Source organism: Balearica regulorum, chromosome 11 (genome assembly GCF_011004875.1).
Source record: "Balearica regulorum gibbericeps isolate bBalReg1 chromosome 11, bBalReg1.pri, whole genome shotgun sequence".
Lineage (NCBI taxonomy): Eukaryota > Metazoa > Chordata > Aves > Gruiformes > Gruidae > Balearica > Balearica regulorum.
The window spans coordinates 18,300,414-18,318,467 of NC_046194.1; the positions used below are offsets into that span (position 1 = coordinate 18,300,414).

General features: G+C 45.9%; 1 protein-coding gene across 4 annotated transcripts in view; it reads left to right on the top strand.

The window, feature by feature from the left end:
* Positions 1 to 9,602: 9,602 nt before the first annotated feature.
* STAG2 (STAG2 cohesin complex component) overlaps positions 9,603 to 18,054 on the top strand; it is a 79,064-nt gene continuing 70,612 nt past the window's right edge. For 2 of the 4 annotated variants that reach the window (XM_075763580.1, XM_075763579.1), the window contains exon 1: positions 9,605 to 9,834. The gene's annotated coding sequence lies outside the window, so the exon portion shown is untranslated. Of the gene's footprint in view, positions 9,835 to 11,100; positions 11,217 to 18,054 lie in introns of those variants that run through there. The other 2 variants (XM_075763577.1, XM_075763578.1) reach the window with 2 other exon arrangements.

The window sequence follows — 18,054 nt, forward strand, 5'->3', positions numbered from 1 at the left end:
GTTTGTCAATTATAAAATTCAAATATGTTAATGTTGCTATTTTTTGTAATAAATTAGAATTTGGTTCTTAGGAATACATAATAACTAGAAATTCATAAAGAATTCGGCACAGAAAGGTTTTATTTTGCCTTTTTGTGCCTTTGTGAAGAGTTCAGTGTTCCAGGCAGTTCATGCATACAGGGAGCTTTCAGGACAGACACAGACTGGCAGTCGACAGGCTCCTTCCCAGCTCCCATTTTCACTTACAGGGGGCAGTTTCTTCACTTTTGAAGGGAAATTGGGGAGGGGGGGGGGCTTGCTTCTGAGCTGGTGTACCTTGCCTGAAGTAGCTTGTTTAGTTAGTGTTGTGAACCACGTTACACTGCCTTGCTTAAGCACATGGTTTGTTACCTAACCTTGACCAAAGTCACGTGAGGGAAGGATCTGGGTGAGCTGGATCAAGCTTCGAGGCCACAGGACTTGGCGTGCGGCTCAACAAAGCCCTGTCTGGGAAAGAGATTGACCGAATTTTCCTTAGAACTGTTACAAAACTAAATCCTAGTAAGGAGATGATTTTTGGATGTAAGTAGAGTATGTAAACTGTCCGAGAAGAGCCTGAGAGTAGGTCACAAATTGTACCTTCTGAACTGAAATGGAGAGCAAACGCATGGTCCAAATAATATGCAAGCAAATAGCATACAGGCTTTGTGTTAAAGCTTGTTAACTTTTAAAAGGTCTACTCTATCCCTTATTGTAACTTTTTGATAAATGTTATACAAGATATAATAGCAATTCAAATTTTAATCACTAAGGAACATTAAAGGGTTAAAAGCCTGTTAGCGAGACGACAAGTGTTCTGTAGGTTTAGGTTCTTTAAAAAACTATAATCAGAGTTCTATTCAGACTAAATGTGAAAAAATAATTAGCATAGTCATCAAATTCTGACAGCTTGAATTAGGAAGATGTTTTTTCCAAATTACTTTGATTCTCAGTATCTTAAAGAAACAGAAAAGAAAATCCATGGACACTGATCCTGGGCTGAGTGTTAAAAGAGATGGAAAGGAAGGATGCAAATAAAGGGAGGAGAAGCACAGGTGCTCTGAAAAGGAGGTTAGTAGCAGGACAGCAATTCCTTGGGAGTTGATTTGTATAAAAGAATTGCCTGGAAGGAAGAGCTATGGAGTATATTCAAGTATCAGTACTCAATAACTTCCTTCTAGTAGCTTCTGTGTAAAATATTTCTTTCTTCCATGTTACTTGCAACAGTAGAACTATTTGCTGCTGTAGATACGTAGGAGATTTACCAGGGGTTTTAATAATGTGTTCTGGAACTGTTTTGTTTAGAAAACATGGAAATTGCATATCTAATTTAGGAACAGAAGGCTAAAATAAGGAAAACCCATAGATCAATTTTTTTTTGTTTGTTTTTGTTATGCATTTAGGTTTTTTGTCACTGTCTTGAAACATGGGGCCTGAAACATAATACTGACTTACTCCTCTGATTGCTGTAGCATGTCGCTCCACAGATACTTAGCTGTCTGTACTTTATTTTGGGGCTTGATCTAAAGCTCATAGCACAATAAAAATATTTTCAATGATTACAGATTTTTTTTTTTCCAGGTTAGAGTATTTAAAGACTCCTTTTAATATTGCCTGGCTAGTTATGACCACAATGCTCAGGTCAGCGATTACCACGTTCACCTCAAGCTGAAGTGGTGTATCCTGGGATTAAAGGTTACAAGGGGCGGTGACATTTGCTGCCACAGTGTTTAGTAACTACTCAGAAGAGAATTTCTTCTGCCTTTCAAGGCGTGCGAGTTCTAGCATATGATGCCTAAGGCCTACCTGAAGGGAAGGTCGGCCCTTCACAGGGTGAAGGAGGAGTGGGAGATTTTTCTGGTTTTCGCAGTGTTTTCCTGCGGCGGCAAGCATGCCAACAGCGAGTTGTTGCGCGGTGTTCTTTTCTACCCTCCGCTTTGTGCACGACGGACTCCTGTGAGTGAGAAGGGTAGGTGTGGGCCAGGGAAGCGCTTCTGCTGCTGCCCAGAGGCTTTTCGTTGCCCGTCTCGTGCAGAACGGCCGGACTCGCCTTCGCTCTGGAACCTGCTGGTGAAGGGTGATGGCCGTCTTCCCCAGTCTAGTGAGGTCGGCTTCCTTCCTCAGGGAACTGAAGTAGGAGTCAATACTCTCCCTCTTACGATTTTTTTTGGTGTGTGTGTGTTTTACTGAGTAGCTTGGAAATCCGATCAGGAAAATAAAATCTTTTCTCCCCCTTGCCCCTGCCATGCCTTCGCCCTGATTCAGGTTGTTGAAAGTATCTTGCCACCTCTGCGAATGCCACTGCGTCACGTTGCTTCAAGAGATGTGTTGCCGTACAGCAGTATGCCATAATTATAACGTGGCCTTCTGTGAAGAGGCAAATGACCTGTGATAATAAAGAACCTTTGCTGAAATTCAGATTTTAATTTTTTTTTTAAACCAGGAATTCCTGTTAAGCAATGCTGACATCGATGTTACAGTAAACCTACAAGCATTAATTCAGAGAACATGGCTCTGTGACCAACTTATTTTGATAACTTGCTTTTTCCTAGGACAGGAAAGACTACAGATGCAGTTATACATGGCTTGGATAAACAAAACCCCGAGGAAAACCTGGGGAAAAAAATGGTATTGATCACGTTGTAAGTATGTAGTATTTCAAGGTAGGTGAAAACTAGTTGGTTACCTTTGGATAATTATTAAATTACAGTTTGATAGCCTGGACAGCTATTGATGATGGCTGAGATAAAATGCTTGTTAAGTTTAGAATTGCTAGAGACATATTGAAGAGAGACTTGAATTAGGAGTTTGCTCCTAGATTGAAAAATGGCATTTGCTATCAAAAAATGAAATACGCTTTTGCAGTTGCACTGTGAAAACATCTGGGAGAATCGTTACAATAACTGCTGAAAAGCCAAGTTTAGTAGAAATGCAAATGGTCACCTGCAAATTTTGGAGAATGAATTATCTAACTTCCAGAAATTACCTGAGTATTTAAATTTTTTCATGTTATGTCTTTTTGATCTTACAAAGTTAGATCTTGCTATAAAACTCCTTACACAAGTTCTCTTAGGTCACTTAGTTTTGCGCAGTACGATGAGAGTCATCACTTAAGCCAAATACTTAATCTTCTGAATACATGCTTTTAAAAAGTGGGTGTCAAGCTACAGTAGTCTGTTCCTTTTAACTCTTGCGCAACAGAGAGAGGTTTCTGAGTCTAGGATTGACTTTACCTCCCTTTCCTGCGTAACCAACCCGTGTGATGTTCCTGGAGTCAGTACGGGAGCTCTGTTGGTTGGGTACAAGCCACCAGAAAAATAACTGTTGCCTCAAATGTCTCTTTGTGTTTTGCAAATTAGAATATGCCAAAATAACATTAATTTGACTCCTATTTCTGCATCGCAATTTAGTCCTTTTATACCTTTGTTAAAAGTTGTTTTGTAAAGGCTTAACAGGGAATTGGAAGTTTCTGTAAGGAAGGCCCACGTTCCAGGTTGGAAGCTTTGCCTCTGCCGGGCTCAGGGCTGGAACCAGCGGTACAGAGGTAAGGGTACGTGGCGGGGAGCGGGGCTGGGAATCGCTTACGGCGAGCGTCCCGGGAGTGCCCTTTGCCATGGAGGGGAAACACTTTGGTCACAGCTGCTGGCACTGAGGTTCTGCAGGACTTCTATAATCATGCTAAAGGAAGTTACGGTCTAAAAGAAGTATTTTTATCGTAACGGTTTTGAACATCTGTGCACGCCACCAAGATGTCATAAACTGTTGTATTCCTTGCTACTTGTTATGCATCGTGCCGCTTACAAAAAAAACCCTAAATCATGGCTAATGATAAGATGACGCTTTGTTTTGCTTCCACTTCCCACTGTGTCGGAGAGCTGAGGCAGCAGGAATGGCCTTGAGCCCCAGACACAACTGGAAGGAGGAGACTTCAAGGATCCTTTCAGACTTCTCAGAAGTTAGTTGTTGATGAAATCTAAACCAAAGGAAACCATGTTAGGGATATAATGTAGGATCTTGAGAATGTGGTAGGTCTGCCCCAGAAAACCCTGCAAGCTTATTATCTGAAAGAGTAATCTGTTCCTTAACCTTATCTGTCATGTAAATAACCCCCATTGTAACTACTCCCACTTTAACCCTCCTAGTTCTAGCCTTGGTAGTTTGTGGGGAAAAGACCCAGATAAACCAATCCATCGTCATCATCCAAACCTGGCGTTTGCCCGCAAATACAGCAGAGAGCTGTCCCATCCATGTGACAGTATTTTCTTCAAAGCTTAAACAGAAATGTATTTGACTTTATTGTTTATAATTGTTTTGATATATGATCTTGGGGAGAGGCTGAGCTGAATAACGACGTTTCTGTCCCAGTTCCACTCTAACCTCACCTAACCATGAGCCAGCCTCCTCCCCTGGCTCCATGTCAGTCTGGGGGGGCTGGAGGCCCTAGGAAATCCACCCAGCCGAGAACTGCACGCTCCTGACAGCCGAGCTGCCCCGCACATCAGGAGTACGATGGAGTTTCACTGATTGTTTTTTAGCTGTCGCTCAGCTAAAGCTGCTCCCCCTGCTCGGTGCTAGTTGCTGCCGTTTTGCCCGCTTGCCCTTATTGCAGTTCTTGCCTGCTTCTCACCCCAGCCCTTTTTCTGTCACACAGTCTGTAGTTTCCTGCCTTTAACTGTGCCCTTCCACTTACCCAGCTTGAAATATATTTCCCTGGTTCCTGTGCTTCTTCCACAGACTCTGTCACTGATGCTGTCACAGGGCCTGACTCATAAAATGGTCCTTGATTTGTGATCCCCCTGCCTGGACTTAGCTACCGGACACAAGTACGTCATGGTCGTGTCTCCCAAAACCTCCCTACGTCTGGAAACTGGAGCAGATCATGTCCCGGATCCGCGAGAGGTGGCCTGAATGGTAACGCTTACTCTTTCCCGTACGTAAGGTGAGGCGATGCCTCAGGTGAAAGCAACTCCTCTTGACTGAAGCTAGGAGAAAGGTTTTTTGTTATTTCCTACCAATATCTGGGGTGGCCTTTACACAGTTTGGTGGTGAAAACTTTAAAACGTGATTAAGATGGTTTTATCTCATAGCAAGAGCACCTCACCTCAAACAGGGGAATGACAGTGGGGCTTTGGGTAATGAGTGGCACAGACGAGCGAATAAAGCTGCTGATAGTGCAATTAGCAGGAAGGCATTTGTGACTTACTGGGGTTTTATTCATTTCTAGAGCTGATAATGACAGGGAGTTAAAACTTACTTCCTTTTTAGTGCTATGGAACAAACCGTGATTGTGTGCTCCCTTACGAGTCTTGAGAGCACGGTAGGCGGAAACTCACTAGATCACAGAAAATCCAGACTTGAGTTGGGTGTTCTGGAAAGGCCTGGCGAGAAATAGGGGTACGGGGAGACTTATGTGCATCGCAAAAGGAAGAAATTATGCGCAGGACAGGGAAAGGCCGAAGGAGCTACTGATGTGCAAACTCCGTCCTGCAAATCATGGGAAAGTAACCCATTTTTTGGTCTTTATTTTTGTTTCTTATGTAATAGCTCATCTCCAAAAGGATGTAGAGCAGATTTCCCTAGAGTGACTAAGCCAGTTTCAAAAATCTGGGAAACAAAATCTGACTGGGAAAACTGCTTTTCCCCTCTGTACCAACTAAACAGATAAAAATATGGCAGTGGCTTATTTAATACAGGCCATCAAGGTTACCACCTCACCTTGCAACAAATCCAGCATTACAAACTCTGTTTTTCCAATTCTCAAAAGCAAATCCTTTTAAAAAATAAAAGGAATGGTAAAGAATTGCGGGATTGGTGGTGTTTTTGTTTTTTTGTTTTTTTTTAAATAGAAAAGAGGAAACGTAATTGCAGAGGGGGTTCCTATTCCGCTGCCCTCAAAGAAAAGGAAGTGGCATGAGCATATGAATCTCCTGCCTGGAAGAATGAATCAGCCATCTGGCAGCTTGAGTTTATTCTCATCTTCTCTATTGGTGAACCTCTGGCCATTAATTCAGACATGGAATTGGTACCTACCCTCTCCTTGCTGAGTTTCTTAGTGGGGTGACTGATCAAGAGCTCTCTTTGGATCAAACGTAGTAAAAGTCCCTGCTGTAAAGTCGTTGTTAAATCATCTCTGAATTGGGCTCAGTACCAGAAATGGTGGACTTTGAAGCTCTTAAAGTGTAGCCAGTATGAGAAAGAAGTCCTGTAGAATACTTTCTCCTACGGTTTTCCTCAGAACTTCTTGTCTATCAGATATAAATCCTGTCTAGAAAGGTCAGAATTTAAAAGATCTCTATTTCCTTATCAGGCTTGGATAACACTTTTTTTCTTTTCCATTTTTTCATTGTATTGGAAAGGATGCTAGAGAGCTAAAACTGTATAGAAACTTCAGGATGTTCTTTGATTTCTTCACAAAGTCTGAAGAGATGGTAGAAGCCCATTCTGGAATTGTTAGCTTAGAAAGAAGTGGTGTGCTAGCAGAGAAACTGCTTTTTGTCTCATCCTCCCTGTTGTACCAACTGGAAAGCTCAGTCCCAGCAGCATGATCAATTCATGGGGAAAATGCAGAAGTCAGGCTCTTCAGAGAGCCAGTTCTGTCCCCCAGGAAGCCAACAAATACAATGGTTAAAAACTTGTTCCACTTTTCTGCCCCCTAGATTCCTACCCACCATTTGAGAGATTATTGCATTTAGATGCATGCTATATAAACTGGTTTACGGCGGTTATTTGCATGATCCAAGCATGGTGCTGTGATAGGAATCCTCCCAGGGCATAGAGGGCTTAAGAAATTCCCGTTTTCTTGTCACTGGAGCAGAGCAGAAACATTCCTGGCCTCTCTAGGAGCTCACTGCACCTTCAGTTGTGCTGATGTAGTTGTACTCTAAACGGCCTCTGAGAAATGATCTGCTTTGGGGAAAAAAAAATGAAACCAGTCCCTTAGAAAACAAATGCCCCCCTCCCCCCTTCTCTGATGAGGCAACAGTTTTGCTTAGACAGCGGCCAGGGGAACAGCTGAATGGAACAACTGGGAGGGAGGACGTGGACTGGGGAGTGCAAAACCCTCCCAGGCCAGCTCTGCGACCGAGGGTTCGTAATATGCCGCTGCACCTGGAGTCCGGTCTCCAGAGTGTTTCCATGTTTCGTCCTTCCAAGTTTAAAAGAGCAAATTCTGTCACGTGAGTCAGGACACCCAGAGGTGTTATGAATCTGTGCTTCCAAGGTCTGAGTCAGCGCTGGGAACAGGCTGAACTCTGCCATGGTATTGTCGGCACTTGCACACTCATTCCTTCAGAAACACACCCTAAAAGCTACGTCACGTTTTCTTCTGTTAAACACATTTACCTAAAAAAATCTCAGCTATGAGGTCAAGTGTGGACTACAGTGTTTTCGGAACAGACCAAATATCTGACACACATGCTCATACATGGATTTTATGCACAGCTGACTCTGAAGCTGCCTTAGTGTTGAGCTTCTGCCAGCTCTCGCAGCAGACTGCTATAATCTTACAAAGTTTTGGGTTTGAGCTGTAATATAAGTAGCCCTATTGTATCTGAAGCAGACGATACGTTACTGGAATTCATGCACAGGCAAAATGTTAGTTTTGGAAATGCGTAGTTTGTTTTCATGGAAAAGTTGTCTATCTGGCAGCTGTCAGAAATTGACTTCGTATGGGAAGGCACAAATGGATCCAGCTCCTTTCCATCTATTTCTACGTGTAATTTAACAACCATATATATCATGGGCGAGTTTAAAACTTACTTGAGGTTTGGTGTGTTGTTTTGTGAGGTTTTTTTAACAGATTATCTTTTATCCACAACTCTTCTACAATTTCTAGACAGAAATTAAGAGTTTCATATTAAAGATCAGCATCTGTAGCTGTAACTGAAACCTTGAACATAGATTTATGATGAGGCATTCTTAAAGTGTTCCCTAAAAGGGAATCTTTCTTCTAATTTTCCTATTTTTTTCCCCAACCTTGACAGGAGGTGAAAATACATTCTGAAACATGAATTCAAACAATAGAATATAATTATTTTTGTAAGTCTGTCTCATGTACCAACTGACATTATATCTAGAATTGCTAGGTGACGTCAACTCATATTATTCTAGGGTTTTTTTTTTTAACACTCCTTATCTGATCACAATTTCCATCGTAAGTGTCATTTGCTCCGCAATGTGTCATCCTAGTTTTGAAAAGACTGGAACTGATGGATACTCTTAAGTGTCCTGCCTCTGTTAGGCAGGTAAGCAGAGTAACTCAGCTTAGTGCCTGCTTCGTTATGCTAACCCTCTACCCAAAAGTAGATAAACACAAGATGATGATTAGAGACTAATTACCAGACAAAATTATTCTTGTGCTTATAAACTATAAGCTTATGTGCAACTATTCAGCATGAGTAATGTGCTTAGTGTTACACAATACAGAAAAAAAAATGTAGAAGGAACTACCAAATTGTGTTTAGAAAAATAAACAGCACAAATTTTGTATCTGATGACTTTAAGTATTCTATGCTGCTTATATGGGATCATTTCAGGTTTGTATCAATCTTCATGCAGGGAGAAAAAAAGGAATCGTACTCAGAGCTGAGGAGCAAATGCCAATATAAACTGGGAATGCACTTAATGATGGGCAGCAGCAGCAAACGTTTCAGAACGCTCCTCCTAACCACAAGAAATATCGTCAGTGCCAGCAAACATTGCTTCTGCTTGTATCGCCACACAAGCTTGCAGTTCTCAAGATAAGGCACCCTGCATCCATGTGGGCAACTGCAAATTTATCTTCAAAACCATAGGCTCCCTTGCACACGACTTGGCTTCCTGAATGCCAAATGAATGAAGATAGGACAGATCAGCTGGGCTTGGCTCTGAAAAGCCAGCGGTGGCTTGGCACTGGCGAGGACCCGGGCCAGGGGAGCCTCTCGGTGTAACCCTCCCGTCCCCTGGCTCCTCGCCTTCAAGCGCCTGCAGTCAATGGCAGCGGTTAGCGAAGGAAAACTGCAAGTTGGATTATTTCTACAAAGACCGAACTTGGCCTCTGCTGAACAATTATTTTCTAATTTCTTCTGCGTTGCAACGGGGAAGGCCACCAGGCCCCGCGTTCGCGAGTGCCTGTGCGAGGCCGGGCGCGTCCCTCCAGCTCCGCAGGCCGCAGCTCTCCTTTTTAGGCCGTCCTCGTGTTTCGGTTACCCGATCCTGCCCCGAGAATGAAGCCAGCAGCTGGGGGCCTCCTCCGCCGGCCGCGCACGGAGGAGGCCGGGCCCGCACCGCCCGGGAGACCGCCGGGCGCCGCCGCCTCGGCCCGTCGGGCCCCGTCCGGCCCCGCTCCCCCTCAGGGGGCCCCGCTCCCCCTCAGGCGTTCCCGTTCCCGCTCCCGCCGCCTCAGCCGGGCCCCGCGTGCAGCCGCCGCCGAACCCCTCGCGCTCGCGAGCCGGGGGGGGGGGGGGGGGGGGGGGAGCGGCCTTGCGACCCGCGCATGCGCGACACCTTGTTTACCCCGCTCGGCGCAGCCCCTCCGCGGGCGGCCGGCAGGTGTCGCCCCACGCCCAGGAGAGCCGGCCTCGCTCGGTGGCCGCCAGGTGGCGCCTGCGCCCTCCATTCGCTCGCGAGCCGCCGAGCAGCGAACACCCCAAACAATCCCCAGCGCCGCCGCCAAATTAAATAACCTGCCCGCGCCCCGCGCCCTCCCCAAACCCCCCCCTCTGCGGCCAAGTCTCCGGGCCGGGCCAGGCTGGTCGCGCAACCGGCAGCCGGGCCGGGGATATAGGAGCGGAGCTACGCGCCTGGGCCTCCTCGCTGCCTACGCCGACACTAGGCAAGGTAAGTTAGAAAATGGCGGCGAAGCTTCTGGAAGTTTGGAGGGGGGACTCGGGATCGCGGTGCGTGGCTGCGGAGAGAGGCCCGGACGGGGCCCGCGGTCTCCGGGCCTGCGGGGACGGCGCGGGGCGCTAGGCCGGCTGGCCACAGGGACTCCGCGCAGCCAAGATGGAGGACGGCGGGGCCGAGCCGCGAAAACACTCCAGCCCCCCGCTTCCCCACCCCCCCTTCCCAGCGCGCCTCAGCGGGGAGGGGGGACGCGAGCGGGAGCGCGAGTGAGAGAGCGAGAGGGCGCCGAAAGCGGCCCCCGCTGCCCGCCCAGAGCCCCGTTCCTCCTCCCCAGAGCCGGCCGCGGGCAGGCTGGGCCCAGCGCTCGGCGAGCTAAAATGGAGAACCACCTTCTCCTCCTCCTCCTCCCCCCTTCTCCCGAGCCGAGCAGGGGCTGCTGGCAAGATGGAGGACTCGGGCATTGTGTGTGTGTGTGGGGTGTGTGCGTGGGCAAGCCGGGCCGGGCCGCTCGGAGGGTGGGGAGGGAGGGGAAGGGGAGTCGGAGCCGCTGCGGACGGAGCGGGCCGCCCTCGGGGGGGGGGGGGGTAGAGCGCTGGGCCGCGCGGCGCGCACGAGAAAATGGTGGGGCGGCTGCCGGTGCCCCGGGGTGGAGTGTCGGAGGAGGCCGGGGAGAGGGGACTCCCACCCCTGACAGCGCTCCCCCTCCTTCCCGCCGCCCAGCACCTGAGCTCTTCCTGCTAGCCCGCTCCCGGTGGCTTCCCCGCGGAGGAAAGTGCCGAGGGATCGGGGTTTCTCTCCTCCGTCTACTCTTCCCCGCCTCGGCCGACCTGGGGCAACTCCGACCGCCTCATCCCGAGTGACGGGGGTGGAGGGCTGGCGAGAGCGAGTTCCGTCGGCCCAAGTGAGGTCGTGGGGACCGACCTGCTCCTTTGCCCCTCGCCTCCCTTCGCTGCCTCCCCTGAAAGAGCTGGCGACCCCCGCCCGCGCCCCCCCTTCCCCCCGCGTCCAGGTCGGGGAAGGCCTTTGTGGGGCGAGTTTTCCCCTCCGAGTGACTTTGGGGGAGCTCTTCGGCGGCTGCCCGCTAAGAGGAAGAGTTGTGGCAGTTTCCGTTCGGCTTTCTTTTATTTTTTTTTTTTTTTCTCTGTAAAGAAAGGGCGCTTGCCAACTTGTGCCGGGGACGCCCGATGTCGGGAGCCGCGTGTTGCAGGAACCCCGCTGGGCGCTCGCCGGCCCTTGTGGGGGAGGGGGGGAGGAGGAGGAGGAGGAAGAAGAAGAATGCTTCTTACTGGGGGGTTTTGGCGCCACTTTTGTTTTAGATAGTGCTCCTCTGCCCCCTCCTCCTCGGCACGCACTGAACTGAGCTGAACCCTGCCCAGGTAGGAAGCGAGAGCTTTCCTGGTGTTTCTCTTTTCTGGGCGCTTATTTTCTCTACACGGATTAAAAAAAAAAAAAAAATACAGTTGTTGCCGTGTTGAGGGACTTGGAGGGACAGGGGAGTGAGGAGTGAGCGGCGGAGGAGAGCGGCAGCGGATGGCTGGGCGGCCCTGTTTGTCGGGTGTTCCTCTCTTCCCTGCCCGATCGCATCCCCCGTGCCCGGGTGTGCTGGCACCGCTGGCCCCTCCGCCGAACTGCCTCCATACCTCCCTCGATCGCGGGTAGCGTTGTATAATCCTTTCGTCCCGTGGAAATCGGGGGTCGGCCGACCTCAATATATTTTTTCCCTCATCCCCGAGAGCGCTCGGCTCCCTTTTTCGCTGCTTTTTTTTATTGGACTGCCCTGGCTTGGCTCTTGCTGTCGTCTTCCCACGGGATGCGGCGTTCGGAGTTAACACAAAGTTTCAATAACCGGCGAGTCCTGCGCTGTAGTTACTGTGGGTGGGTTTTTTTGGGGTGGGTTTTTTTTTTTGTTGTTTTTAATTAGTTTTCGGCAGCCTGGGTAACACTGCTGCCCCCCCTGGGTAAGCGCTCTCTTCCCGTGTGCTCCCCCGGAGCCACACCCTGGCGTGTCCGGTCTCATTAGGCGCCTTATCCGGCGGTGTGACCCCGCGTTTTCCCTCGCCTCCCCCCGGGAGCAGCAGCAGCACCAGTGCCCGGAGGTAACCCGGGGCGGCCGAGGTTGCGCTGCGCCCCGCTGCCGTCTCCCTCGGTGGGGCGAGGAGGGGCCATGTCAGCGCGGCGGTTCGTGCCGGGGGCGGGGAGTCGGGTTACCGAAGTGCGTCACACGCGGCCCCGCCGGGGCCTGCTCCGCTGCCGCTCCGGGCCGCCGCCTCGCCCGCCTGCCCATTGGCCAGCGCCCGGGCGGGAGGTGGCGGCTTCCTCCCGCGCCCCGCGGCGGGCAGCCCCCGGCCGGACACCTCCGCCGGGCGCCGGCCGCCGCGGTCTCGGAGGGGATTGCGTTTACCTTCGGAGCGGAGGGGCTTTTTTGGCCGGCGCTGCCCGAGGTGTGTTGGGAGCGCAGCTGTTGGAGAAAGCTGGCGCAGCGCAAAGGTCACCTCGTGGAAGTAGCTTCCACGTCTTCTCAGTGCTGTTGGTTTTTGTTGAAATGGAAGGGGAGGAAAACGCCTTTTGGATCGCTTCCCTCGAAGCCGTTGTACGAGCGTTGTTATGCTGTCTGGGAGTTTTGTTCAGTCCTGCTCTAAATGACCAGAAACTAGAGTTCCTAGCATTTCCTAGAGTAAGATGTTCTCCAAGCATAGGTCTCACTGTTAACTCTTAGCAATTCACTCTGGATTTGTGATTGATAACTTCTTGTTTATAATGCTTGGCCATTTGAAACAACTATTTTCCTTTTTCATATTTTCCTTTCCCTAAATAGACTATTTATTCACACATTTACAATTATTCCTTGAATGTTTATCTGATATTGAACTGTCCAGGACTTACAGAATACCATGTGCAGGCTGGTTGGTTATGTGCAGGTAAATAAATACCGCAAGTGATTGTGCAATTGACGGACGTTAATCTCTGGCTTCTTGGTATTACTTGCTCATTATCCCCAACTCTTAATTTTGCGGATAAATCTTGCTGGTGATCAGTTGCAGAATGCCACAGACCTTGTATGAGGCTCTTTGCTGGGTAGCACTTTCTTTTGCCTTATAACCATGATAACAGTTTCATTACAAAATGAAACAAGGTGTGAGAAAGCCGCCATGCTGTTGGCATAAACCTTCGCCTTTTTGCTGCTTTCAGCACTGGAGCTCAATGGGGTGGAATCTCCATACCGTTCTGATTAATTAAACAAAGACTAAGAAAGCTATACAAAGGAGAAAAATATGAATTATTTCCCATCTCTAACAGATAGATCTTGCTCCGTAACCAATGGGGCTCATGTGGGCCCTTCTTAGCAAAACCTGTTACGTTTTACAGTGTCATCTACAGGTGGGTTTTATGCAACCTGTGAGAGAAATCTGTGAATTTCTGTTGCTATTGTTTGTATCACGTTAACTGTGGTAAACATAACATTGGATGTTGTATAAGCTTAAATTCGGAACTGGAGGATGGGAGAGAGTCTTTAATTTTCCTGTGAAACTTCATAGTGCTCAGGTATCTTCCAAGTTACGTACTTGGGCCAGAGTTATATTTTTGGAGCTTTTTCATCCATTTATGGTTTGAGGTAAATAATACTGAGTAAAGTCAATAAACAATGTAAGGGTTTGTTAAACTTGTAATTAAGAAGACTAGTTAAAATTTATGTACAGATCTCTTTTTAGACATACAGACTTGATGTTTTGTAACTGAAAGCTGAAATTATTAGTTTGAGTAAGCTGGTTCAAATTAATGATCTTGTGATATTTTAACGTATTAAAAAAATTGGGTTCTGTGAAATGACAAAAGATTGGTAGGTTCATAGCTTGTTAAAATATTTGGTTTAAAAATGCATTGTGCTACTTGAAGAGCATTCCATTTTTAAAATAGGAGTATTCAATTAGCTGGCTGTTAGTCTAGCTCAAATTCCATAAATATATCACATTCCAGCTTTACGTGTTAAAGTCTTTAAAGGCATAAATGTGCGGAATGAAATAATTTCCACTTGGAAGAAAGCGGAAATAGAATTGTCAGTTAAATGCTTGCTTTACTTTTATTTTGTTTCAGTATAACTTATCAATAGCAACTGAATTATTTTTAAAAACAGTAACGTAGACAGCTTCTCTTGAATATTACATGCTACTACAGTCTCCTGTAGAAAATAGCTGCAGGGAACAAACCAGTTGAAAGTGTGTGCTCTTGTTGGTGGGAGCAACTACATTAGACTTAGTCAAATCATGAAATAATGTTAGCACATCAGAGCATTATGAACTTTTTAAAATTAGATTGAACCATAAGTGACAAAGAGGAAATTTAGAACGATTTGAGAGTCCTCATTTGTCATTTTCATTTGTGGTGTTACCGTCTCGGTTGTTTTGCTGCAGGCAAATACTATAGGAGACATTTCTGGAACTTGTGTGCCAGCATAAGCAGGTTGTATGTTTTATGGAAACATTAAATGCTTTGGTTGCTTATTTTCACCAAATGAATCCCCAAAAGTAAGCAAATAGTTCTGCTGGTTACTTATGCTTCTTGGTTGTGTTACTGGAATGCTGTTTTGTCAAATGAGATGAGGTTTTGAACTGAGTGTGGTCTCTGCTTACAGTGTGACTATTTTTTCTCCCATTAGTTTGAAAACTTAGGAGAATGTTGTAGGTGTGAATTTCCAAAATGGTACTGTTCGGTTTTTTGTTTGTGTGGTTTGGTTTTTTGTTGGTTTTTTTTGGGGGGGGTGTGTGTGTGAGGAATTAAGAAAACGTACTGGAAAAGCAGTGTGTTGTAGATTGTGTCTCTGTCAGCTAGATGCTAGAATTTCCAAGAGCTTCATCTGCTTCGGTAATTGTCTTTAATGGAAAGAAGTGATTGATAGCAGCCATCAACATATCAGCTTAATATTCTTAAATAAGCTCTGCTCACTTTCTCAGTATTACTTAAACCATTCACGTTCTGAAAACTTCAGCTTCCCTATATGAAGATCATTGACAAAGAAGAGGAGAGAATGCAGTGATAATGCAGTCCTTGGGAAACTGGGGTGAGCAGGGAATTGCAGTTTTAGATTGGAAAATAGGAAGCTTATACGCAACAAATCTATGAAGACGTGGAAAGAACTGTTTTCCGTATGCATCACAGAAACTTAAATGGTGACATATAGGCATTGGTTTAGATTCAATGCCATCCAATGTTTTCGATCACCTCCACTTTTAAAGTCAGAGGGTAAGTAAAAATGGGAATTTTTCATGTTCCCATAGCTCTTCTGACGCTGGCCCTGGCGGTTTGATCTGCTCTGGTCCTCTTCCTGCCTCCTGACCTGTCCTGGTGGCTACAGGCAGATTAAACCTCCTGGTTAAGGTATCGGAGTCCTTCCTGCCAGGAAGGAGTTCACAGTGTGCCGAGTTACTCGCTACAGTCTGCTCAGGTTTGGGCTCCTCTTGGAGCAAGGTCTGGATCCGCCGAGTCGGCCGTAGTTTCCGTGGCCTCGGGTCGCTGCTGTTGCACCGGCCGACCCTGCACCCCAGAGGGCGCTGCGGAGGTCTGGGAGGGGTCTTCGTGGGACAGCCATGCCTGGGGGCACTCTGGGCAGGGGGGTAGCAAGGCTTGGAGTTTTGCTTTGGAAAGGAAGTTTGGGAGGGACAACCTTTTGGTAACCTTTGCTGTATTATATCAGCGTAACTGAAGCTCTTGTGCTAGCATTTTTTTTTTTTTTTTCTAACACACTGCTTTCTGGAGTCAACCAGTTAAAGTTTTCCACCATTCTGTGAACAGATTTCATTCTATGAAGTTCAGTGACTTCAGCTGGCTTTTTATATTAGAAAAAAAAAGAATCTGCTTTCAAAAGTTGTGTATCTTTGTAGTTTAAAGGTAAGCCTTGAAATCTGATGTGACTTTTAACAAAATCAGATATTTACTTATGAGGGATACAGTGAAAACTTATGTTTTGAGAGTTGGAGATGAAAAATGTACTTTTAATCATATGTTGTTTTAATTAGAAATTATTTTAAGTTTTCTCATCTTGCAGTTCATAAGAATCTGGTGAAATTGGATTTTTTTTTTGTTTTTTTGAGTAAATACAAAGTAAGGGAGACTTCTGAAAGTGGCCCTCATTTAGATGACCAGAGACAAATGTAGGGCTAATGTTGACTTGTTCAAATTGGGAAGCTTGAGGGGCTGTTCTCTGACTGTCTTCTATCTTGAGGAAGATGTTTCACTGTTCAGGTATCAACACAAAAACTGTGCTCTCTTTTCTTGATCCTCTCTGTTTGATGGCAAGGATCACTAAGACTAGACCAGAGTCCTATATTTGATGGGTTATGCCATTGTGATATTTCACAGTATACTCTATCCCTTTTTAGTATCTCTGTATCTCCAAGTGTTGCACTATTAAGAAAATCTTAGATCTGTGAGATCTTGAGAAGAAGGAAAAGCGAGATGTTTCTTTTCTTTCATCTCACAAACACTTTCCCTCAACTGGTCAGATCTGAAGAGCAATCTGGCACCCAATTTTAGAGAAAAGGATGTGGGAAAATTTGATCCCCGAAGATACCCCCTTGGATTTCATGTGACAGCTCTTTCCTAGCCTTTACTGGCTACAGAATTGCGTGAAGGAGCACAGGCATAGTCTGGTTTTAAACTTCTTTATCCCAATTTGAGTCAGAAATGAAGGGCATATAGGACTGCATTTGTATGCAGTTATCTCCTGTCTTATTGTGACTTCAAAGGGAAATTAAGTTAGCTGCTATGTAACTGCTTTATCCAGGTACACATTTTATGTCCAGGTATGTACTTTATTGTTGTATCTTCATTTTTTTTGATTGTGTAATTAGCTATATCCTCCCCCTCCGGAGGGCTTATTTTTAAAAAAGAATGTAATTGGAACAGTGAGTAAATGTTAGAAGATTGGCATATATTGGAGGGTAGATTGTGATCTGTGAATTGAGACTTTAATCACAATACCCACCCAAACCCAAGTATCTAGAGATGAGAGTGTGCGTTGGTGGTTTGGGGGTTGAATGGGGTTTTTTGGGTGGGGGTTTTTTTTTTGGTAGATGAATGTTTTATTTTCTTATGGCTCTGAATCTGATGGCTTATTAGTCCTGCCCTTATACAACCTTTTATGCATTTTACTTTTCTATGCTTTTACTTCAGTAAAGGTTAATAATTGGATTAGGGCAAAGGAATATGTGTGGCACTAGAAGTCAGTGGAAGAGTATTTTCTACAGCAGTTTTTTGTTAGTGCTTCTGTGTGGCTGCTAGAGAGGAAAGTATATTTGCATGTGTTCCCATTGTTTTAGGGTTGATGGGGCAAGCCAGTGACTTTTGCTTGTATTTTGAAAAAAAGTCTCAAATGGTGCATGTTGCCATTTAACACGCATGTCTGCAGTGGTCTAGATGAATAAGTAGTGGTGTAGCTGGAGTCCAAATTTCAGAGTTTTCTAGCAAAATCATGAAAAGAAATCAAATATATTGACACTTCAGAAAGTACAAAACATTTCTGGAACTACTGACCACTTAAAAAAGAAACAATAAATCTCAGAAATTCATGTCTTGTTGAGTTGGGATTGCATTCCAAGATTGACTTTGAGTTGCTGCCAAGGTTTGGTGAAATGCTGCTCAACTTCTGGCCAGTGAGTGAGCTTAGGGTGATCTGCAGGACAACTCACCTTACCTGCAGGATTCCCCCGAGTCTCTCCCTTCCCCAGTAGTACCCCGCTGACAGGCAATCGTTTAGTGTACACACATGTCAATTTGATGCTTTCTGGGAAGACGCAGTGATGTAGTACATGTAGTCACATAGCAAAGAAGACTTTAAGCAGTTATTTTTCTATTAATACATGTGATTTGCCTAGAAAGAAATGAATATTTTTGATCTGGAGGTAATGTTGCAGTTCTTGGTTATGGCTGAATTGCATTTTTTTACTTAACATAGGATTTCAGCCTAAGTTTTTGAAATAATATCTTCCTTGCAGCATCTCATCTGGGAAAACAAGATTGATTCTTACTTTGCAAATAAAAATAAGCTGTTCAAGATAAGAGTTTTCTGTCTTTTGTGCAATTACCTGTTATTCCTTTAGGTAAAACTTCCAGTTCATCCCTTAAGAAGGATCAACTCTGGAAATTTGGACCATATCAAGTCTTATTAAACAGATAATATGCAAGTAATATAATTGGCTGATTTTATTTGTCGGAGTGTAA